The 21257-nt window shown below is 45.1% G+C and overlaps 1 protein-coding gene across 1 annotated transcript in view; it reads left to right on the top strand.

The window, feature by feature from the left end:
• Positions 1-14128: 14128 nt before the first annotated feature.
• The window catches only part of TNIP1 (TNFAIP3 interacting protein 1), a 111842-nt gene continuing 104713 nt past the window's right edge, over positions 14129-21257 (top strand). The window contains 1 exon segment of the mRNA XM_044281147.1: positions 14129-14237. The gene's annotated coding sequence lies outside the window, so the exon portion shown is untranslated.

The raw sequence follows: 21257 nt of genomic DNA, 5'->3' as shown, positions 1-21257 counted from the left end.
GTGGCTGACGTGAAGCCTGATTCTCTGCTATGACATGCAGACTGATTCTCTGCTGACATGAAGCCAGATCCTCTGTTACGGGACCTCTCTCCTCTGCCTGGGTGCTGGGCCTAAATTTATGAAAATGGACTGTTGCAGTGGTGGGTGACGTGAAGCCTCATTCTCTGCTATGACATGCAGACTGATTCTCTGCTGACATGAAGCCAGATTGTCTGTTACGGGACCTCTCTCCTCTGCCTGTGTGCTAGGCCTAAATATATGCCAATGGATTGTTGCAGTGGTGGCTGACGTGAAGCCTGATTCTCTGCTATGACATGCAGACTGATTCTCTGGTGACATGAAGCCAGATCCTCTGTTACGGGACCTCTCTCCTCTGCCTGGGTGCTGGGCCTAAATTTATGAAAATGGACTGTTGCAGTGGTGGGTGACGTGAAGCCTGATTCTCTGCTATGACATGCAGACTGATTCTCTGGTGACATGAAGCCAGATCCTCTGTTACGGGACCTCTCTCCTCTGCCTGGGTGCTGGGCCTAAATTTATGAAAATGGACTGTTGCAGTGGTGGGTGACGTGAAGCCTCATTCTCTGCTATGACATGCAGACTGATTCTCTGCTGACATGAAGCCAGATTGTCTGTTACGGGACCTCTCTCCTCTGCCTGGGTGCTGGGCCTGAATTTATGACAATGGACTGTTGCAGTGGTGGCTGACGTGAAGCCTGATTCTCTGCTATGATATGAAGACTGATTCTCTGCTGACATGAAGCCAGATTGTCTGTTACGGGACCTCTCTCCTCTGCCTGGGTGCCGGGGCCTAAATATCTGAGAATGGACTGTTCCAGTGGTGGGTAACGGGAAGCCAGATTCTCTGCTATGATATGAAGACTGATTCTCTGCTGACATGAAGCCAGATTGTCTGTTACGGGACCTCTCTCCTCTGCCTGGGTGCTGGGCCTAAATTTATGAAAATGGACTCTTACAGTGGTGGGTGACGTGAAGCCTGATTCTCTGCTATGACATGAAGACTGATTCTCTGCTGACATGAAGCCAGATTGTCTGTTACGGGACCTCTCTCCTCTGCCTGGGTGCCGGGGCCTAAATATCTGAGAATGGACTGTTCCAGTGGTGGGTGACGGGAAGCCAGATTCTCTGCTATGGAACCTCTCTCCAATTGATTTTGGTTAATTTTTATTTATTTAATTTTTATTTTAATTAATTTCCCTATCCACATTTGTTTGCAGGGGATTTACCTACATGTTGCTGCCTTTTGCAGCCCTCTAGCCCTTTCCTGGGCTGTTTTACAGCCGTTTTAGTGCCGAAAAGTTCGGGTCCCCATTGACTTCAATGGGGTTCGGGTTCGGGACGAAGTTCGGATCGGGTTCGGATCCCGAACCCGAACATTTCCGGGATGTTCGGCCGAACTTCTCGAACCCGAACATCCAGGTGTTCGCTCAACTCTACTTACCACACATTAGGGCCCCTAGAATGCCAGGGCAGTATAACTACCCCACAAGTGACCCCATTTTAGAAAGAAGACACCCCAAGGTATTCCGTGAGGGGCATGGCAAGTTCCTAGAATTTTTTATTTTTTGTCACAAGTTAGCGGAAAATGATGATTTTTTTTTCTTACAAAGTCTCATATTCCACTAACTTGTGACAAAAAATAAAAAATTCCAGGAACTCGCCATGCCCCTCACGGAATACCTTGGGGTGTCTTCTTTCCAAAATGGGGTCACTTGTGGGGTAGTTATACTGCCCTGGCAATTTAGGGGCCCTAATGTGTGCGAAGTAGTTTGAAATCAAAATCTGTAAAAAATGGCCGGTGAAATCCTAAAGGTGCTCTTTGGAATGTGGGCCCCTTTGCCCACCTAGGCTGCAAAAAAGTGTCACACATCTGGTATCGCCGTATTCAGGAGAAGTTGCGCAATGTGTTTTGGGGTGTCATTTTACATATACCCATGCTGGGTGATATAAATATCTTGGTCAAATGCCAACTGTGTATAAAAAAAATGGGAAAAGTTGTCTTTTGCCAAGATATTTCTCTCACCCAGCATGGGTATATGTAAAATGACACCCCAAAACACATTCCCCAACTTCTCCTGAGTACGGCGATACCAGATGTGTGTCACTTTTTTGCCGCCTAGGTGGGCAAAGGGGCACACATTCCAAAGAGCACCTTTCGGATTTCACAGGCCATTTTTTACACATTTTGATTTCAAACTACTAACCACACATTAGGGCCCCTAGAATGCCAGGGCAGTATAACTACCCCACAAGTGACCCCATTTTGGAAAGAAGACACCCCAAGGTATTTCGTGATGGGCATAGTAAGTTCATGGAAGTTTTTATTTTTTGTCACAAGTTAGTGGAATATGAGACTTTGTAAGAAAAAAAATAATAATAATAAATCATCATTTTCCGCTAACTTGTGACAAAAAATAAAAAGTTCTATGAACTCACTATGCCCATCAGTGAATACCTTAGAGTGTCTACTTTCCAAAATGGGGTCATTTGTGGGGTGTTTGCACTGGCTGGGCATTGTAGAGCCTCAGGAAACATGACAGGTGCTCAGAAAGTCAGAGCTGTTTCAAAAAGCGGAAATTCACATTTTTGTACCATAGTTTGTAAACGCTATAACTTTTACCCAAACCATTTTTTTTTACCCAAACATTTTTTTTAATCAAAGACATGTAGAACAATAAATTTAGCGAAAAATTTATATATGGATGTCGTTTTTTTTTGCAAAATTTTACAATTGAAAGTGAAAAATGTCATTTTTTTGCAAAGAAATCGTTAAATTTCGATTAATAACAAAAAAAGTAAAAATGTCAGCAGCAATGAAATACCACCAAATGAACGCTCTATTAGTGAGAAGAAAAGGAGGTAAAATTAATTTGGGTGGTAAGTTGCATGACCGAGCAATAAACCGCTAAAGTTGTGGAGTGCCGATTTGTAAAAAAGGGCCTGGTCACTAGGGGGGTATAAACCTGTGGTCCTTAAGTGGTTAACCAATTATAAATAAACATCATGGGCATCACTTTGTGAATAAAAACCTTAATAAAAACCATGAATAAAAACCTTTATCAGAATTGCGTTTTTTCCCAATTCTACCCCATTTGGAACATTTTTCCCGCTCCCTACTACATGGTATGCAACCGTAAATGGTGCGATTAGAAAGTACAACTTGTCCCGCAAAAAATAAGTCCTCATAAGGCTATGTGAATGGAAAAATAAAAAAGTTAGGACTATGGGAAGGCGGGGAGTGAAAAATGAAAACGCAAAAATGGAAAATCCCAGGATCCTTAAGGGGTTAAATAAAATACTGGTACTCCCCTAGCCCCGTTCCCCTGATGAACGGAGCAAAACATTCCCCGACCTGAGGTCTCTCTTGATCAGCTCTGCAGGCACGATGGGCCTGCTGGGGTGAGCACAGGCCGCCGAATTTTGGAGCAAGGAGTCCATGGCTCCCTGCCTCACCACTGTATTTTATTATCTGCTTCCACAGGACGCAGATACAGTTGAAATGGGGAGACATCTCAGACCTCCCAGGACCACGGCACAGCTGCCAAAACCGGATCCGGGACTGTTGGGAGGTCTGCGACATGTCTGTTGAGAGTCAGTTTCACACTGTCAATTTTTAGTCAGTATTTTCATTTTGTGAGCCAAAATACTGACTGAGTGACAACTTCACACATACCTGCATATGCGTTTTTAATATGCTTCTGCGTTTTTTTGGGAGGGGGGTGTTTTGTACTCTTTTTTTCTGTGGCCAGATATTACCTTACTTTAAAAGGGTTCTCTGTATCTTAAAAGACTCTTACGGCTAACCTGTGGAGCGACACCACTTTAAGCAGTACTTACACTGCGATATCAGCTGCATTCACGTGACCGCTCGACTGCTGCAGTCTACATTATGCAGCGGAACAAAAAAGGGGAAATTCGGGTCACGACGTTAGAATTGAAGTGTCCCATTCAAGTAACCGCGGGCCCCGCAAACGTGTTTTTATCATGTATTAATGTCATGTGATATGCCTGTATTTTGTATTTTATCTCCTGTCATATTCTCCATGTCACAATGTGATTTTACATGCAAGTATCCTTTATACAGGCCTAGTCAGGGTGTGTGTATATATATATATATATATAGCTTAGCTCAGACCTAAGTTAGGCTGTGCAGTCATGTGCAGTCATGTGTCCTGTGCAGTGTGTGCTGTGCAGAGCAGTTCAGTTCCTGGTTTAGGTGAATCCAAACCAGTGCAGATGAGCTCAGGTAAATCCAAGGGAGAGTTCAGTTGAATGCAGTTCTCTCATGAGCCTTCAAGAAAGCAACAGCGATGTACAGTTGCAAGAAAAAGTATGTGAACCCTTTGGAATGATATGGATTTCTGCACAAATTGGTCAAAAAATATGATCTGATCTTCATCTAAGTCACAACAATAGACAATCACAGTCTGCCTAAACTAATAACACACAAATAGTTAAATGTTACCATGTTTTTATTGAACGCACCATGTAAACAGTGCAGGTGGAAAAAGTATGTGAACCCTTGGATTTAATAACTGGTTGAACCTCCTTTGGCAGCAATAACTTCAACCAAACGTTTCCTGTAGTTGCAGATCAGACGTGCACAGCGGTTGGGAGTAATTCTTGACCATTCCTCTTTACAGAACTGTTTCAGTTCGGCAATATTCTTGGGATGTCTGATGTGAGTCGCTTTCTTGAGGTCATGCCACAGCATCTCAATCGGGTTGAGGTCAGGACTCTGACTGGGCCACTCCAGAAGGCGTATTTTCTTCTGTTTAAGCCATTCTGTTGTTGATTTACTTCTATGCTTTGGGTCGTTGTCCTGTTGCAACACCCATCTTCTGTTGAGCTTCAGCTGATGGACAGATGGCCTTAGGTTCTCCTGCAAAATGTCTTGATAAACTTGGGAATTCATTTTTCCTTCGATGATGGCAATCTGTCCAGGCCCTGACGCATCAAAGCAGCCCCAAACCATAATGCCCCCACCACCATACTTCACAGTTGGGGTGAGGTTGTGATGTTTCTGTGCTGTGCCTCTTTTTCTCCACACATAGTGTTGTGTGTTTCTTCCAAACAACTCAACTTTGGTTTCATTTGTCCACAGAATATTTTGCCAGTACTGCTGTGGAACATCCAGGTGCTCTTGTGCAAACTGTGCAGCAATGTTTTTTTTTGGACAGCAGTGGCTTCCTCTGTGGTATCTTCCCATGAAATCCATTCTTGTTTAGTGTTTTACATATCGTAGATTCGCTAACAAGGATGTTAGCATATGCCAGAGACTTTTGTAAGTATTTAGCTGACACTCTAGGATTCTTCTTCACCTCATTGAGCAGTCTGCGCTGTGCTCTTGCAGTCATCTTTACAGGACAGCCACTCCTAGGGAGAGTAGCAGCAGTGCTGAACTTTCTCCATTTATAGACAATTTGTCTTACCGTGGACTGATGAACAGCAAGACATTTGGAGATACTTTTATAACCCTTTCCAGCTTTATGCAAGTCAACAATTCTTAATCGTAAGTCTTCTGAGAGCTCTTTTGTGCGAGGCATCATTCACATCAGGCAATGCTTCTTGTGAAAAGCAAACCCAGAACTGGTGTGTGTTTTTTTTATAGGGCAGGGCAGCTGTAACCAACTCTTCAATCTCATGTCATTGATTGGACTCCAGTTGGCTGACACCTCACTCCAATTAGCTCTTAGAGATGTAATTAGTCTAGGGGTTCACATACTTTTTCCACCTGCACTGTGAATGTTTACACGGTGTGTTCAATAAAAACATGGTAACATTTAATTCTTTGTGTGTTATTAGTTTAATCAGACTGTGATTGTCTATTGTTGTGACTTAGATGAAGATCAGGTCACATGTTATGACCAATTTGTGCAGAAATCCATATCATTCCAAGGGGTTCACATATTTTTCTTGCAACTGTAGCTGAATATCTGGAGGGAGGCATCTTCCTAGCCTCTCTACTCGGTCCCTGTCGGTTCCATAGCCCAGGGTTAAGGCCTGCAAGTATTCTTCCTAGAGGTGAGCAATCCACTACTATAGATTGCTCTTCCAGGGTGACCAATGTCTAAACTGTATGCAGCCGAGTATATAAGGAATTACCATGTTTATGCAAGACAAAGGATTAGCAAGATAGTCATTACCTGAGGACTTATTGGGCACCTTTGAACTTGGTGTAGGAGATAGTTTGAAGCATCTACATCTCCAGTTTAAATCCTGAGGACAGTCAGGCCAACTGTCAGGACAGCATTGGAATAGAAGTTTTAGGATTCAGAAAAGCACCTTTTTATTCAAGTATTAGGATCAGGCCGGAGTTGTTACCAGTGTAAGACTCTTATCATTACAAGCCTAGTCTGAGCAGTAGTCTTCTCATATATTACAAGAGCCTGTATTTCATTGAGGATTTGCATTTCCCTTTCCCCATATGCATGAGAGATCGTACTTAATGCCAGATTGTATCAAGAGACTGTTTAATGCCTATGGATGTATTGTAATCAGGAGTCATCATCAGTAAAGTGCCATTTGGAGCTTCACCCTGCTTGCCTCAGACTCAGTTCCTCTATTAACACTATAGTAAATGGTTGTACCTCCATACAAAAGGTACTGGTGTAACTATTACAAGGGACATTGCCACTGGCACATTAATACAGACCACTAAGGGCACCTCAAACCACCATCTGGCCAGTGTCCCTTACACCAGAGTGTGCCCCAGAGAATCCTTGTGCCATTCTCCTCATCACTTATGCGAGCCTGCCCAGGGAGGACATAACCGTGAGTAACCAGAACTGTATTTACCTCGGCCCACCTATTGCTCACACCGTGACCTCACACATAATTCCCCTGCAAGGTCTGGCATACCGCAGATTGGTCGGGGGTTGTGTGATCCTAAGGCCTCATGCACACTGCTGTTCCGTGCATTGGGGACCGCAATTGGTGGTCCCCAATGCACAGGCAACGTCTGTGCGGCGGCCAGGACGGATCGAGACCTATTCAACTTGATCCGTCCGCACAGCAAAAAAATAGAACATGATCTATTTTTTTGCGGTGCTGAGGCACGGACAGAAAAACCATGGAAGCACTCCGTAGTGCTTCCATGGGGATCCTTGCCTCCGTTCCGCACCGCAGCGACGGACTGCGGACAGAATGGGTCCACATCTGTGATGAGGGGAGCACACGGCCGGTGTGCATGAGGGCCGCAATACGGTTGTTACCTTTTACCTTGTGGAAAGGTTATTCTCACTAAACACTCTGACACTGTTCAATAATGCTGACATTGGCCTCTTTCACATAAGCGTATTTGCAGTTCGTATATGGCGCATATTTTATGTACCGCAATCTGCTGCTAAAAAATAGGGCCGTTCACATGGGCGTAACATTCCCGTCAATATCTAAAATCCTCAGAATACGCCAATGACAATCTATGAAGGCGCAGGAAGCAAAGAATCCGCCTGTAACTCCGGATGAATGACTGAAGCAATACTGATGGCATATCATCTGGAATCCATGTGTATTCTGGAGCTGGTAAATGGACGAATTTTGATACGCCCCTGTGCAAGTGACCATTGTCATAGTTCAGCTGGATGGGATGCAGCCAAGCTGTGCCCACCTCCAGCCAATGGGTGCATGATTTTACCACTGCCTGGCATGTGGGGAAACGCCCTGTTAAAGTGGTCAATGGTAACACCAATTGTCCATTTCCAGGAGGAATAACAGAGGAAAGGCAGAATGGAGAATTACCAGAAAAGATGCTCCAGAATTATTTCATGGTTAAAGGGGTTGTCCGGGTTCCGAGCTAAACCCGAAAATACCCCCATTTTCACCCCGGCAGCCCCCCTGACTTGAGCATCAGAGCAGTTCATGCTCCGATGCTCTCCTTTGCCCAGCGCTAAATCGTGCATGGAAAAAGCATTTTCAAGAGTTCCGGTGACGTATCGGGCTCTCTATGGGGCTGCCAGGAAGCCCGGTGACGTCATCGGCACTGATGGGCAGGCTTTAACGCTGTCCTAACTAGCAAAACGGCCTGGGCAGTGCTAAAGCACACCCATCAGAGACGGTGACATCACTGAACACACAGCCGGCAGTGTGTTATTGTAAACAAAAGAGCCCGTACCCTGCGCAATCTAGCGCAGGGCAAGGGAGCGCATCGGGGCATGAGATGCTCCGATGCCAACATCAGGCGGGCTGCCTGGGTGAAAATAATGGTATGTCCGGGTTCAGCCCTGAACCCGGACAACCCCTTTAATTAACAAAACATTAACGGTAATATACTCACCATCCGAATCCTCCCTCTATCCACAGTAAGGGCTCATGCACCGACTGCTGCAAATTACGGATCCGCAAAACATGGACACCGTCTGTATGCATTCTGCAGAATGGAATAGCTGGCCCCTAAGAGAACAGTCCAATCCTTGTCCGTAATGCGGACAAGAATAGGACATGTTCTATAATTTTTGGGGACGGCACGGAACGGGCAAACGGATGCGGACATGACACGGAGTGGAGTGCTGCCTGCAACTTTTGCGGCCCCATCGAAGTGAATGGGTCCGCATCCGACACATGCGAGCTGCCATCTTAACTCACAAGTCCGGCGATGCACAGGTAAGTACTTACCTGTGCCTGTGCGCAAGCCGGTCTGATATGAAATGCGGTAAGCGGGAGCAGACAGTTCCGAGAACAGCCGCCGGGGGCCTTCATCGGGCTGTTCTTGGAACTGCCTGCACCCGGAGACCGCATTTCATTTCCGACCGGCTCGCGCACAGGCACAGGTAAGGACTTACCTGTGCATCGCCGGACTTGTGAGTTAAGATGGCAGCCCGCATGTGTTCGCGGGCGAACACGGCAAACTGGCCATCACTGGTTCACACAATCATTCAAGTGTCAGAGCTGACATTTCCCAGAATTCTGTGCTGGCTAGACGTCTTCCCAGAATTTGTTCCAGAAAGTTGAATTCGGGTGTAGACACAGCGTCCGGTTCAGTCAGAATAACGCAGCATCCTGGGTGAACTATGTAATATTAGAAACATACCTGACAGACCCATTCTAAATCTGAGGGGGCAAAAACAAAATGGATGACAAAGGATCTGTCATGGGTCCTGCCTGGACTGTGCTATGCACAATGGGGGAGTTATCATAGCCGGCGTTTTATGATATCTTCTGCGCTGACAGAAGATGCGCCTCATTTATGACGTGGTGAACACCTCTTCATAAATTAGCCGCATCCTCCAGCAGAACATGCATCTAAACTGAAATCTACGCCAGCTATGAGCTTCCATAGATTTTAGTCTTCTTCTACGCCTACTGGTGAGGGAAGGGCTCTGACTTAGGATAGAGGGGGATATACACTACGTGCAGAATTATTAGGCAAATGAGTATTTTGACCACATCATCCTCTTTATGCATGTTGTCTTACTCCAAGCTGTATAGGCTCGAAAGCCTACTACCAATTAAGCATATTAGGTGATGTGCATCTCTGTAATGAGAAGGGGTGTGGTCTAATGACATCAACACCCTATATCAGGTGTGCATAATTATTAGGCAACTTCCTTTCCTTTGGCAAAATGGGTCAAAAGAAGGACTTGACAGGCTCAGAAAAGTCAAAAATAGTGAGATATCTTGCAGAGGGATGCAGCACTCTTAAAATTGCAAAGCTTCTGAATCGTGATCATCGAACAATCAAGCGTTTCATTCAAAATAGTCAACAGGGTCGCAAGAAGCATGTGGAAAAACCAAGGCGCAAAATAACTGCCCATGAACTGAGAAAAGTCAAGCGTGCAGCTGCCAAGATGCCACTTGCCACCCGTTTGGCCATATTTCAGAGCTGCAACATCACTGGAGTGCCCAAAAGCACAAGGTGTGCAATACTCAGAGACATGGCCAAGGTAAGAAAGGCTGAAAGACGACCACCACTGAACAAGACACACAAGCTGAAACGTCAAGACTGGGCCAAGAAATATCTCAAGACTGATTTTTCTAAGGTTTTATGGACTGATGAAATGAGAGTGAGTCTTGATGGGCCAGATGGCTGGATTGGTAAAGGGCAGAGAGCTCCAGTCCGACTCAGACGCCAGCAAGGTGGAGGTGGAGTACTGGTTTGGGCTGGTATCATCAAAGATGAGCTTGTGGGGCCTTTTTGGGTTGAGGATGGAGTCAAGCTCAACTCCCAGGCCTACTGCCAGTTTCTGGAAAACACCTTCTTCAAGCAGTGGTACAGGAAGAAGTCTGCAAGGTAAGAAAAACATGATTTTCATGCAGGACAATGCTCCATCACACGCGTCCAAGTACTCCACAACGTGGCTGGCAAGAAAGGGTATAAAAGAAGAAAATCTAATGACATGGCCTCCTTGTTCACCTGATCTGAACCCCATTGAGAACCTGTGGTCCATCATCAAATGTGAGATTTACAAGGAGGGAAAACAGTACACCTCTCTGAACAGTGTCTGGGAGGCTGTGGTTGCTGCTGCACGCAATGTTGATGGTGAACAGATCAAAACACTGACAGAATTCATGGATGGCAGGCTTTTGAGTGTCCTTGCAAAGAAAGGTGGCTATATTGGTCACTGATTTGTTTTTGTTTTGTTTTTGAATGTCAGAAATGTATATTTGTGAATGTTGAGATGTTATATTGGTTTCACTGGTAAAAATAAATAATTGAAATGGGTATATATTTGTTTTTTGTTAAGTTGCCTAATAATTATGTACAGTAATAGTCACCTGCACACACAGATATCCCCCTAAAATAGCTAAAACTAAAAACAAACTAAAAACTACTTCCAAAAATATTCAGCTTTGATATTAATGAATTTTTTGGGTTCATTGAGAACATGGTTGTTGTTCAATAATAAAATTAATCCTCAAAAATACAACTTGCCTAATAATTCTGCACTCCCTGTAGGTTTATGGGTCTCCAGTTATAGGGGATAGAGGAGACTGGGTAAAATGGCGCTGGCCTGATTTCTTCTGGTGTCTATGTGTCTCATCAGTGAATAAAAGACAGGGCCGTCTTTAACGCGGGGCAAAAGGGGCAGGTGCCCCGGGCCTAGTTGCTCCTGGGGGGTCCAAAGCAGCTGCCTCTTGAGCCCCGCTGGCCACTGGTGACGTGAAGGGCGGCGGCAGGGCACAGGAAGATGAGCGCTTACATTGTGGAAATGCTCATCTCCATAGTCATCTGTATCGCCGTCATCAGGACAGCAATACAGATGGAGGTGCTGCGGCGGGGCAGGGAAGGGAGAGGCGTCTCCCTTCCCCGTTTCTCTGATAGGCTGCAAGCCTAGTGCCTGCAGCCTATCAGAGGCCGGTGCAGGCGGCGCGATGACATCATCGCGCCACCTGAGCAGTACAGCACGGGACACAGTCCGGAAGAGGTCTGCATCGCATGGCAGAGATAATACTGCGGCATGCTGCGGTATTTCCTCCGTCCAAAACGTTGTTCAGTAACTGAACTGAAGACATCCTGAACGGATTGCTCTCCATTCAGAATGCATTAGGATAAAACTGATCAGTTCTTTTTCCGGTATTGAGCCCCTAGGACGGAACTCAATACCGGAAAAGAATAACGCTAGTGTGAAAGTGCCCTAAGAGGTATGTGGGAGGATGGAGAGGTTAGTAGTAAGGTACTATCCGCACATTGTAAAAAAAAATAAGTTATCTGCAAAATACTATATATTTGTGTCAGAATTTGCGCTTTTTTAATTTTTAGAATAATGATCCAGCCATTTTATTTGATACTTTTGTGCTGATTCTTTTTTTCTCTCTATATTAAGTGACACTCTAGTCACCAGAACCAGGGCCATCTTTAACAAGGGGCAGCTGTCCCGGGCCCAGTTGCTCCTGGGGGGCCCAAGGTAGCTGCCTCTTGTTCCCTGCTGGCCACTGCCCCGAGTATCAGGCTACACAGGGGGTGCTGCCATGCCATGCCTGCCTGCAGGCACTCCAGACAGCGCACTGTGAGAGCTGTGATTTTTTAGGACCTTAGATGACATCATCACCATGTGACCAGTAACCTAGCAATATTACTGGTCACATGGCTATGAGGTCATCACAGGTCCTGTCTACCAGGATTGTTGCTGCAGAAGTTTCCCATAATTGTGGAGCTTTTTTTGGAGAAGATTACATCAGAAAAAGGTGACAGGGGCTGTAATGCTAATATACTGTAAGCTACTGTATAGTGGGATGCTATACTGCTCTACTGTATACTATGGGGGTGCTGTATACTGTGGGGTGCTTTATACTGTGGGGTGCTGTATACTGTGGGGTACTGTATTCTGTGAGGTGCGGTATTCTGTATAGTTTGGGGTGCTGTATACTGTATATTGTGGGGTGCTGTATACTGTGGGGTACTGTATTCTGTGAGATGCGGTATTCTGTATAGTTTGGGGTGCTGTATACCGTGAGGTGCTGTATACTGTGGGTGCTGTATATTGTGGAGTGCTATACTGCTGTACTGTATAGTGTGGGGGCTGTATAGTGTGGAGTGCTGTATACTGAGGTGCGGTATTCTGTATATTTTGGGTGCTGTATACCGTGAGGTGCTGTATACTGTGGGTGCTGTATATTGTGGAGTGCTATACTGTATAGTGTGGGGGGCTGTATAGTGTGGGGTGCTATACTGCTCTACTGTATACTGTGAGGTGTTGTATACTGTATAGTGTGGGGTGCTATACTGCATAGTGTGGGGTGCTGTATACTATAGGGTGCTACACTGCATACTGTGGGTTGCTGTATACTATAGGGTGCTATACTGCATACTCTGGGGTGCATTGTAACGCTAGGGTGAACCGAGCCCCGAGCACTGAGTCTTCAGCACTGGAAGTATTTATATCACTGTACTCTACCAGATGTGTGGATTTTTATTTTTTTTTAGGCCTCATGCACACGATTTTTTGACCATGTGCGATGGTTTGCGCACGGACCTATTCATTTTTATGGGTCTGCAAAAACACAGCCCCACGGATGTCATCAAATTATTAAACCTGTCCTATTCTTGTCCATATTGTGGACACCAATGCAATGGGTCCTGTGAAAACGGCAGAATGCACCGGGACTGCGTCAGTATTTGGCGGACCACTGAACAGATACCATCAGATCTGGCTTTTCTCCCATAGACCTCCATAGGTTTTTTTTTTTTTCAGCTTCAAAATAACGCATGTGCAATGTGAGTTGGTGTTTAATATTTAATTTTTTCCCATCCAGCCCTAATGAAAGGAGGCGCATAGTTTAGCAAAAAAACATTAGGGTATGTTCACCTGGCGGACCTAATGTGTATTCTGTGGGAGAGACTGCAGCGGCTTTTCACTTTCAGTGTGAACTGAATGGAGCTATACCGCGAGCAGACATTTACCGCAGCTTCCGCCGCACACTGTCCGCATCCGTAGTTCCGTTCTGCGGGCCCGCAAAAAAGATAGAACATGTCCTATTTTTGTCCACAATAGCGGACACGAATGAGCATTTCTATCACAGAAATGTGCAGTCCACAAAGCGCAACACGCACGGCCGGTATCTGTGTTTTGCGCATCCGCAAAAACTTACGGACATGTGAATGGACTCTTAACAGTACAGCCGACTTATTGGTTATCAATCAAAAGAAAGCCATAGATCCGAGACCAACAGATGCCAGCATCCCCAGAAATGTCACTTACAATCATAGTCAATCAGACATAAACTGTGGAGGAGATTTTGAAAAACTGGCGTAAATTTGGCTTAGTCGCCCGAAGAAACCAACCAGATTCCTCCTTTCATTTTTCAGAGCTCCTTTGGAAAATGAAAGGATCAATCTGATTGGTTGCTATGTGCAACTAACCCCGTTTGGGCTAATAACACATTCAGCAGCAGATATTGTCAGGTGATCTGCCGCTGATCGGGCGATAATCGCGGGGAACGATCACATCTGGGGCAGCAGACATTTGGTTTCACTTTCACTTTGCACCCGTCACCCAAGCAGTTAGCGTCCATCAACCTCTCCTAGACCCCAATAGGCGCACAGGCTCCAAGTGTCGCACCATCTGGCGCTGCCAGCTACAAACAGTACACAACAGCTGGGGGCGTGTCCGCGGCTGATTGACAGCACCATAGAGGGCGGGTCTCGGCTCTGATTGGCTGACCTCGGCTGGGAAATTCCAGGTTGGTGTGTTGCAGGAAGCGGTCACTGTATTGGTGGGCGCTATTGTAGCTTTTCATGGCAGTAGGATCTTGCTGAGCTCGCAGGCAGAGGTACAGAGGTAGGTGAGGGGTTAAGCTTTATTTGGAGTTCTGTGGGATTCGTTTGGTTGCAAACAATTCTGCTCCATCTGTGAAGTGATGTGTCACTGCTGGCAGCATTGTTGGCACTGCTTGATGAAGTTCTGATGTCCTATATATAATTCTATGTATCGTAGGGTACACAGAGCCATTATTCGCTGCCCTGCGATTGGATGGATGCTCATGGCGCAACCAGCTGTTGCGATTTTCAGATTGGCGCAGGTTCGCTCATCTGTAACTGCTAGACTCTTGTCTCTTGTGTGCAATTGCTTGAAAATTGCTCTGACCAAGGACGGACGCACAAGCGATTTTTCTTAGGCTATGGCTACACGGCGACATAAAAATATGTGCGACTTGTCGCGTGTCCTGCGAGACTTACATTAAAGTCAATGGAGTCAATCCAGTATGTATGGATTTTTTGCAACTTTTGCATCGCAACACCACTGATGAACATTGCATGAAATGTTGCGGGGCTTTCTTGTTGCTACGTGCTGCAGTTTTAAGGTAATGACCACATGCGTTTAACGAATCCGCACGGCATATATACGTTAAACGTTATGCCACAGACACTGGTATCCATCACCATAGGGTTCCAGTGTAAAACTTTTTTTTTTACATATATGTGTTTTTGTTTTATTTTACTCTGGAGTGTATTGTGCTTTTGCATCCTTTCCCCCCCCAATATATATGTCAAAAGTAGGTAAAAAAATGTGAACAGCCCCTTAAAGGAGTTGTGCCAATCCTATCCCCACAGGCTAGGGGATAACTAGCTGATCGCTGGGGGTCCGACTACTGGGATCCCGTAGTCAGAACAATGGTCCCATTCCCTCATTCTCATGGAGCGACAGGTCATGCGTGCGCACTGCTGCTCCATTCATTTCTCTGGGAGTTCCACAGCCAAGTCCCCGTTCTACCGGTGGTAATATTTACCGGAATACCCCTTTTAAGGTTTGGATTACTCTAGTCTTTGGTTTGGTTCACACATTGTGGCTGTGATGCAGCATAGTGGTAAAATGGCTACAAATTCTTCACTGCGTTTTGTGAACAAAGCCTTACTACAGAATGTCCAGGTGTAGCGCTGCCGTTATGCGGCTCTTATTTACCCGTATCGGTATTAATGCAGTACTGTATATACAGAATCCCAGCGGCGGTATTGTGCTATTTGCTATATATATATATATATATATATATATATATATATATATATATATATATATATATAATATATGTGTGTGTTAGGCTACATTCACACGACTTTTCTGCATGCTAATTGCCGATCTGTAAAATACGGATGCGGTCTGTGTGCATCCCAGCCATTTTTGTGGGCCCTGTTGTAAAAAATACCTATTCCTGTCCACAAAACAGACAAGAGTAAAAGGCATGTTCTATAATTTGCAGAACGGCCACATCCATGGGCTGTCCACAGTTTTTTTGCAGCCCCGTAGAAATGAATGGGTCAGCACATTATTCGCAAAAAATGGACCGAACATACAGTCATGTGAGGCTCATGCACACAAACGTATTATCTTTCCGTGTCCGTTGCGTTTTTTTTTTTTTTTTTGCAGACCGTATGCAGAACCATTCATTTCAATGGGTTACTCCATGTGCATTCCGTTTCTGTATGTCCACATGTCTGTTCCGGGAAAAAAAAATAGGACGTCCTATTATTGTCCTCATAACGGACAAGGATAGGACTCTTCTATTAGAAGCCAGCTGTTCTGTTCCGCAAAATACGGAATGCACACACGTCATCTGTATTTTTTTTGTGGAGCCAAGTTTTGCGGATCGCTAAATACATACGGTCGTGTGCAGTAGCTCTAAAGGCTGCATCTGCATGGAGGAGTAGCACTGCATACTAGTGAATGGGGTTGTGTTGCCTTCACCATGACAGTGCTGGATATTTTGGCGATTGTCAGGTTCCAGCGTCATCCCATTCAGTTCCCTACTGCTATACAGCATTCTTTGGTCACGCGCAGCCAAATTCGCTGTTTAGCCGCAACCTTATTGACTAAACCACCATCTAATTGGCATCTCATCTGCATGGACTGATTTGGTGGTCATTTATGAAGACTGGTGCTTTCCACCCCTGGTCTTGATATTCCCTGCGCCACCGGAGGATGCGCTAAGTTTATGACAAGGCGCATGTTTCGGCAGTCGGTGCGCCTAGAATGAAATCTACACCAACTTGTAGCTGATGTAGCCCGGTGTAAGTGGAAATAAGGCTACTTTCACACTGGCGTTTCTGGGTCCACCTGTGAGATCCGTTTCAAGGCTCTCACAAGCGGACTTTGGATCATAGATCCGACGTCTATTTGTTAAAAAACGTAGTTGTACCAAATGCGACTTTGGATTCCTATTTTAAAATGTTTTTTAAATACCCAGATAGGAATACCGTAGTCACTCGCTGAAGTCTCGCTAATTTGGGCGAGTTGAAGTTTGGCTACATGGAGCCCACACATTTCAATTCTGTAGATGGAAGCGGCATTAGCAACTATGTTTTTTTTAACAAATCGACTTTGGATCTATGATCTATGAAGCTCGATTCGCTCAAGCTTAATGAATAACGTCAGGAGGTCACTGTAAAGCTTTAGGGCTCATGCACACGACCGTATGTATTTTGCAGACCACAAAACGCGAATCCGTAAAAAATACGGTTGACGTCTGTGTGCATTCTGTATTTTGCAGAACGGAGCAACTGGCCCCTAATAGAACAATACTATCTTTGTCCGTAATACGGAAAATAATAGGACATGTTCTATTTTTTTGCGAAACGACCATGTGGACAAACTGAAACAGAATGCGCACGGAGTAACCCCAGTTTTATTTTTGTGGACCCATTGAAATACGGCCTGAATTTTTTTTTAAAAAAAAGGAACGGACACAGAAAAAAAATACATTTTATGTGCATGAGCCCTTAGGCCTCATGCACACGACCGTTGTGTTCCGTTCCGCAAAATCGGGTTCCGTTGTTCCGTGATTTGTTTCCGTGTGTCTTCCTTTATTTTTGGAGGACCACCAGACATAAAGGAAAGTAAAAAAAAAATCTAAGTCAAGTTTGCTATGCAAATGATAGGAAAAAAACTGACGCGGATGACAATCTTTTGTGCCTCCGTGTTTTTTAGCGGTCCCATTGACTTGAATGGGTCCGCAAACCGTTTTCCGCAAAATTAATCGGACAGGTTATATTTTTTTTGACTGACTGGAAACACGGATGCGGATGACAAACGGTGCATTAGCCGAGTTTTCAACGGACCCATTGAAAGTCAATGGGTCCGCAGAAAATCACGAAAAACGGAACAACGGACACGGAATGCACTATGTGCTCTCCGCTTCCGCATTTGCGGAGCGCGGCCCCGAACTTCCGGGTTTCGGCCCCGAACTTCCGGTCCGCAGCTCTGCAAAAGATAGAACATATCCTATTCTTGTCTGCAGCTGCGCACAAGAATAGGCATTTCAATAGCGGCTGCCGGCCGGGTGTGTTGCAGATCCGCAATTTGCAACACACCACGGACGTGTAAATGGACCCTAAGGGAAATATCTGCTCCTCTTCTGGGCTAGAGCAGCACCTGGTTTTGGCTCAAAAACACTGACCGAACGCTGGGGGAGAGGAGAACTGGCTTAGTTGCCCCTAGCAACCAATCAGATTCCACCTTTTGTTTTTCAGAGCTTCTTTGAAAAATGAAAGGTGGAATCTGATTGGTTGCTAAGGGCAACTAAGCCAATTTTCCTTTTTACCAGTTTTGATAAATCTCTTCCACTGATTTTTCCCTGAGCAGAAAGTTCAGGGCCAGCAAGCAGTGGCATCCCTGAACTGGTGAGGTGAGACAACCACTTTAAGGCCTAGTTCACACGACCGTATGGCTTTTATTGTTTTTTGCGGTCCGTTTTTCATGGATCCGTTTTTAAGTTCCGTTGTGTTTCCTTTCCGTTTTTCGTTCCGTTTTTCCGTATGGCATATACAGTATACAGTAATTACATAGAAAAAATTGGGCTGGGCATAACATTTTCAATAGATGATTCAGAAAAAACGGAACGGAAACGGAAGGCATACGGATGCATTTCCGTATGTGTTCCGTTTTTTTTGCGGACCCATTGACTTGAATGGAGGCACGACCCGTGATTTACGGCCAAATATAGGACAAGCTCTATCTTTCAACGGAACGGAAAAACGGAAATACGGAAACGGAATGCATACAGAACAGTACACATTCCGTTTTTTTTGCGGAACCATTGAAATGAATAGTTCCGTATACGGACCGTATACGGAACACAAAAAAACGGCCCGTACACCCGCAAAAAAAACGTTCGTGTGAACTAGGCCTAACTGCAGCTTTGATGTGTTTTTTTTTTTTTTTTTGTGGAGCAATAGAGTTATTTGTGCCCAAACACAACCTCATTTTGTAAGGAGCCACAGTAGAGCTACCATGGAGGGACATAGGCTTCCTGATTTTAAGTGAGGCATACATTACCTAGAAATCTGACAAATGTGGTGCTTAGCTCCATACTGAGCCATTTCTGCCATGAAAGAAGACTTCTCCATGTCTGGCTTCTGAAACCCCAGATCCACCGCTGTTTTCGCCTTCAGAAGTTGCGGTCAGACATGTTTCTCCTAGATTGACCTCTGCAGGAGAAATGTAGTATTCCAGTCAAATGGATGATCTATGTCTACCATACTGGGAGCCACTGATACTTAGGTCTCATGCACACAAACGTATTTTCTTTCCGTGTCCGTTCAGTTTTTTCTGCGGACCATATGCGGAACCATTTATTTCAATGGGTCCGCAAAAAAAACAGAAGTTACTTTGTGTGCATTCCGTTTCTGTATGTCCGTATTTTCGTTCTCCCAAAAAATAGGACATGTTCTGTTATTGTCCGCATTATGGACAAGGATAGTACTGTTCTACTAGGCCCCCCCGTTTACGTTCAGGTTTTTTGCGTTCCGTATATGGAACCATTCATTTCAATTGATCCGCAAAAAAAAGGAAGGTACTCCGTATGCCTTCCGTTTCCGTTTTTCCGTTCAAAGATAGAACATGTCCTATTATTGTCCGCATAAGGGTACTTTCACACTAGCGTTTTTCTTTTACGGTGTTGAGTTCCGTCACAGGAGCTCAATACCGGGAAAAAAAATGATTCGTTTTATCCTAATGCATTCTGAATGGAGAGCATTCCATTCAGGATGCATCAGTTCAGTCCCTCTTACGTTTTTTGGCCAGATGAAAATACCGCAGCATGTTGCAATTTTCTCTCCGGCCAAAAATCTTGAACACTTTCCGGAATGTCGGCTTTAATTTCCATTGAGATGTTTTAGTGCCGGATCCGGCATTAAGTGTTCCGACAAAACGGATCCGGTTTTCCAGTCTGCCCACGGACGTCATCCGTATTTTTTGCAGACTGCAAAATCCATACGGTCGTGTGCATGAGCCCTTACGGAAAGCTGTAGCTGCTCTTGAGCATAAGGACCCCATCGAACAAGTCCCGATGCCTCTAGACTCCTTTTAGGTCTAGGTTCTTTTAATGTATTGCTAGCTATGGGTTATTTTCACCTCATGCACAGTGACGTGTAGTGTGTGTTCAGAGCTGTGGCTTTGGTCTAGAAGGTCTGTTTTATTCTTCACCGATATCTGTTTTGCTGTGTGGTTTGAAGTAAGAACACTGATAGGGATCTCTTCACCTGATGTGGCAAGTATAGCGACGTCAATGCATATGGCACAGACGTCACACAGCTCCCAGCACTGTGTTCTTCAGTACCAGCACCAGAATTGAGAAAGCTAGTTATCATAAATTTTACCTTAAGGCCTCTTTCACATGACCGTATGGCTATTTAAGTGTTTTGCGGTCCGTTTTTTACGGATCCGTTGTTCCGTGTTTTTTTTTTTGTTTTTTTTTCGTTGTGTTTCCGTTCTGTTTTTCCATATGGCATATACAGTATACAGTAATTAGAAAAAATTGGGCTGGGCATAACATTTTCAATAGATGGTTCAGAAAAAACGGAACGGATACGGATGCATTTCCGTATGTGTTCCTTTTTTTTTGCGCGGACCCATTAACTTGAATGGAGCCACGGAACGTGATTTGCGGGCAATAATAGGACATGTTCTATCTTTCAACGGAACAGAAATGCGGAAACGGAATGCATACGGAGTACATTCAGTTTTTTTTTGCGAAACCATTGAAATGAATTGTTCCGTATACGGAACTCAAAAAACAGCCCGCAAAACGGAAACAAGAAACGGTAGTGTGAAAGAGGCCTTAAGGGGTGTTCCAGGATTGACCTATTTTTTACATCTCCTAACTTCCCTGCAGGACCTGTGAAAGAAAGCATACTTACCCGCTCCCCACTGTTTGAGTCTCTGGTTATCTTCGCTGCGCTTTCGCCCCAACATGTAAAGTTCTGGTATGGATGGGATCATGTACAGCCAGTGACTGGCATGTCACTGTTGGGTCATGTGCTTCTTTGGAAAACGTGTGTGGGGGTGGGTTCTTAAAAACACAAGTCAATCCTAGACGGACCATTTAAAGGGGTTGTCCAGGATTTTATTATTGGTTGCCTATCCTTAGGCTAGACCAGTGATAGGCAAACTGCGGCTCTCCAGCTGTTGCAAAACTACAACCCCCACCATGCCCTGCTGTAGGCTGAAAGCTGTAGGCAGTCTTTGCATGCTGGGAGTTGTAGTTCTGCAACAGCTGGAGAGCCGCAGTTTGCCTATCACTGGGCTAGGCCATCAATATCTGATCGACGGGGATTCCGTTACTCAGAGTCCCCACTGATCAGCTGAGATTTGGGGCCTTGCTGGGGACCAGGAACGAGATTTGTGGCCTTGTTGGAGACTTACATTAATGGAGGTGCCGTGCTGGGGATCAAGGATGATGGGACCATTTTGAGCTGGGAAAGGGAGGGGTCACCCATGGTTGGTCTCTGGGCTGAGGCGACTTGTGTCCAGTACTAGAGCTGTTATATTAGTCCTGCTGGGACTGATTCTGTGTGATATGCTGATGTA

Source organism: Bufo gargarizans, chromosome 2, assembly GCF_014858855.1.
Source record: "Bufo gargarizans isolate SCDJY-AF-19 chromosome 2, ASM1485885v1, whole genome shotgun sequence".
Lineage (NCBI taxonomy): Eukaryota > Metazoa > Chordata > Amphibia > Anura > Bufonidae > Bufo > Bufo gargarizans.
This window is presented reverse-complemented; position numbering and strand designations above follow the sequence as displayed.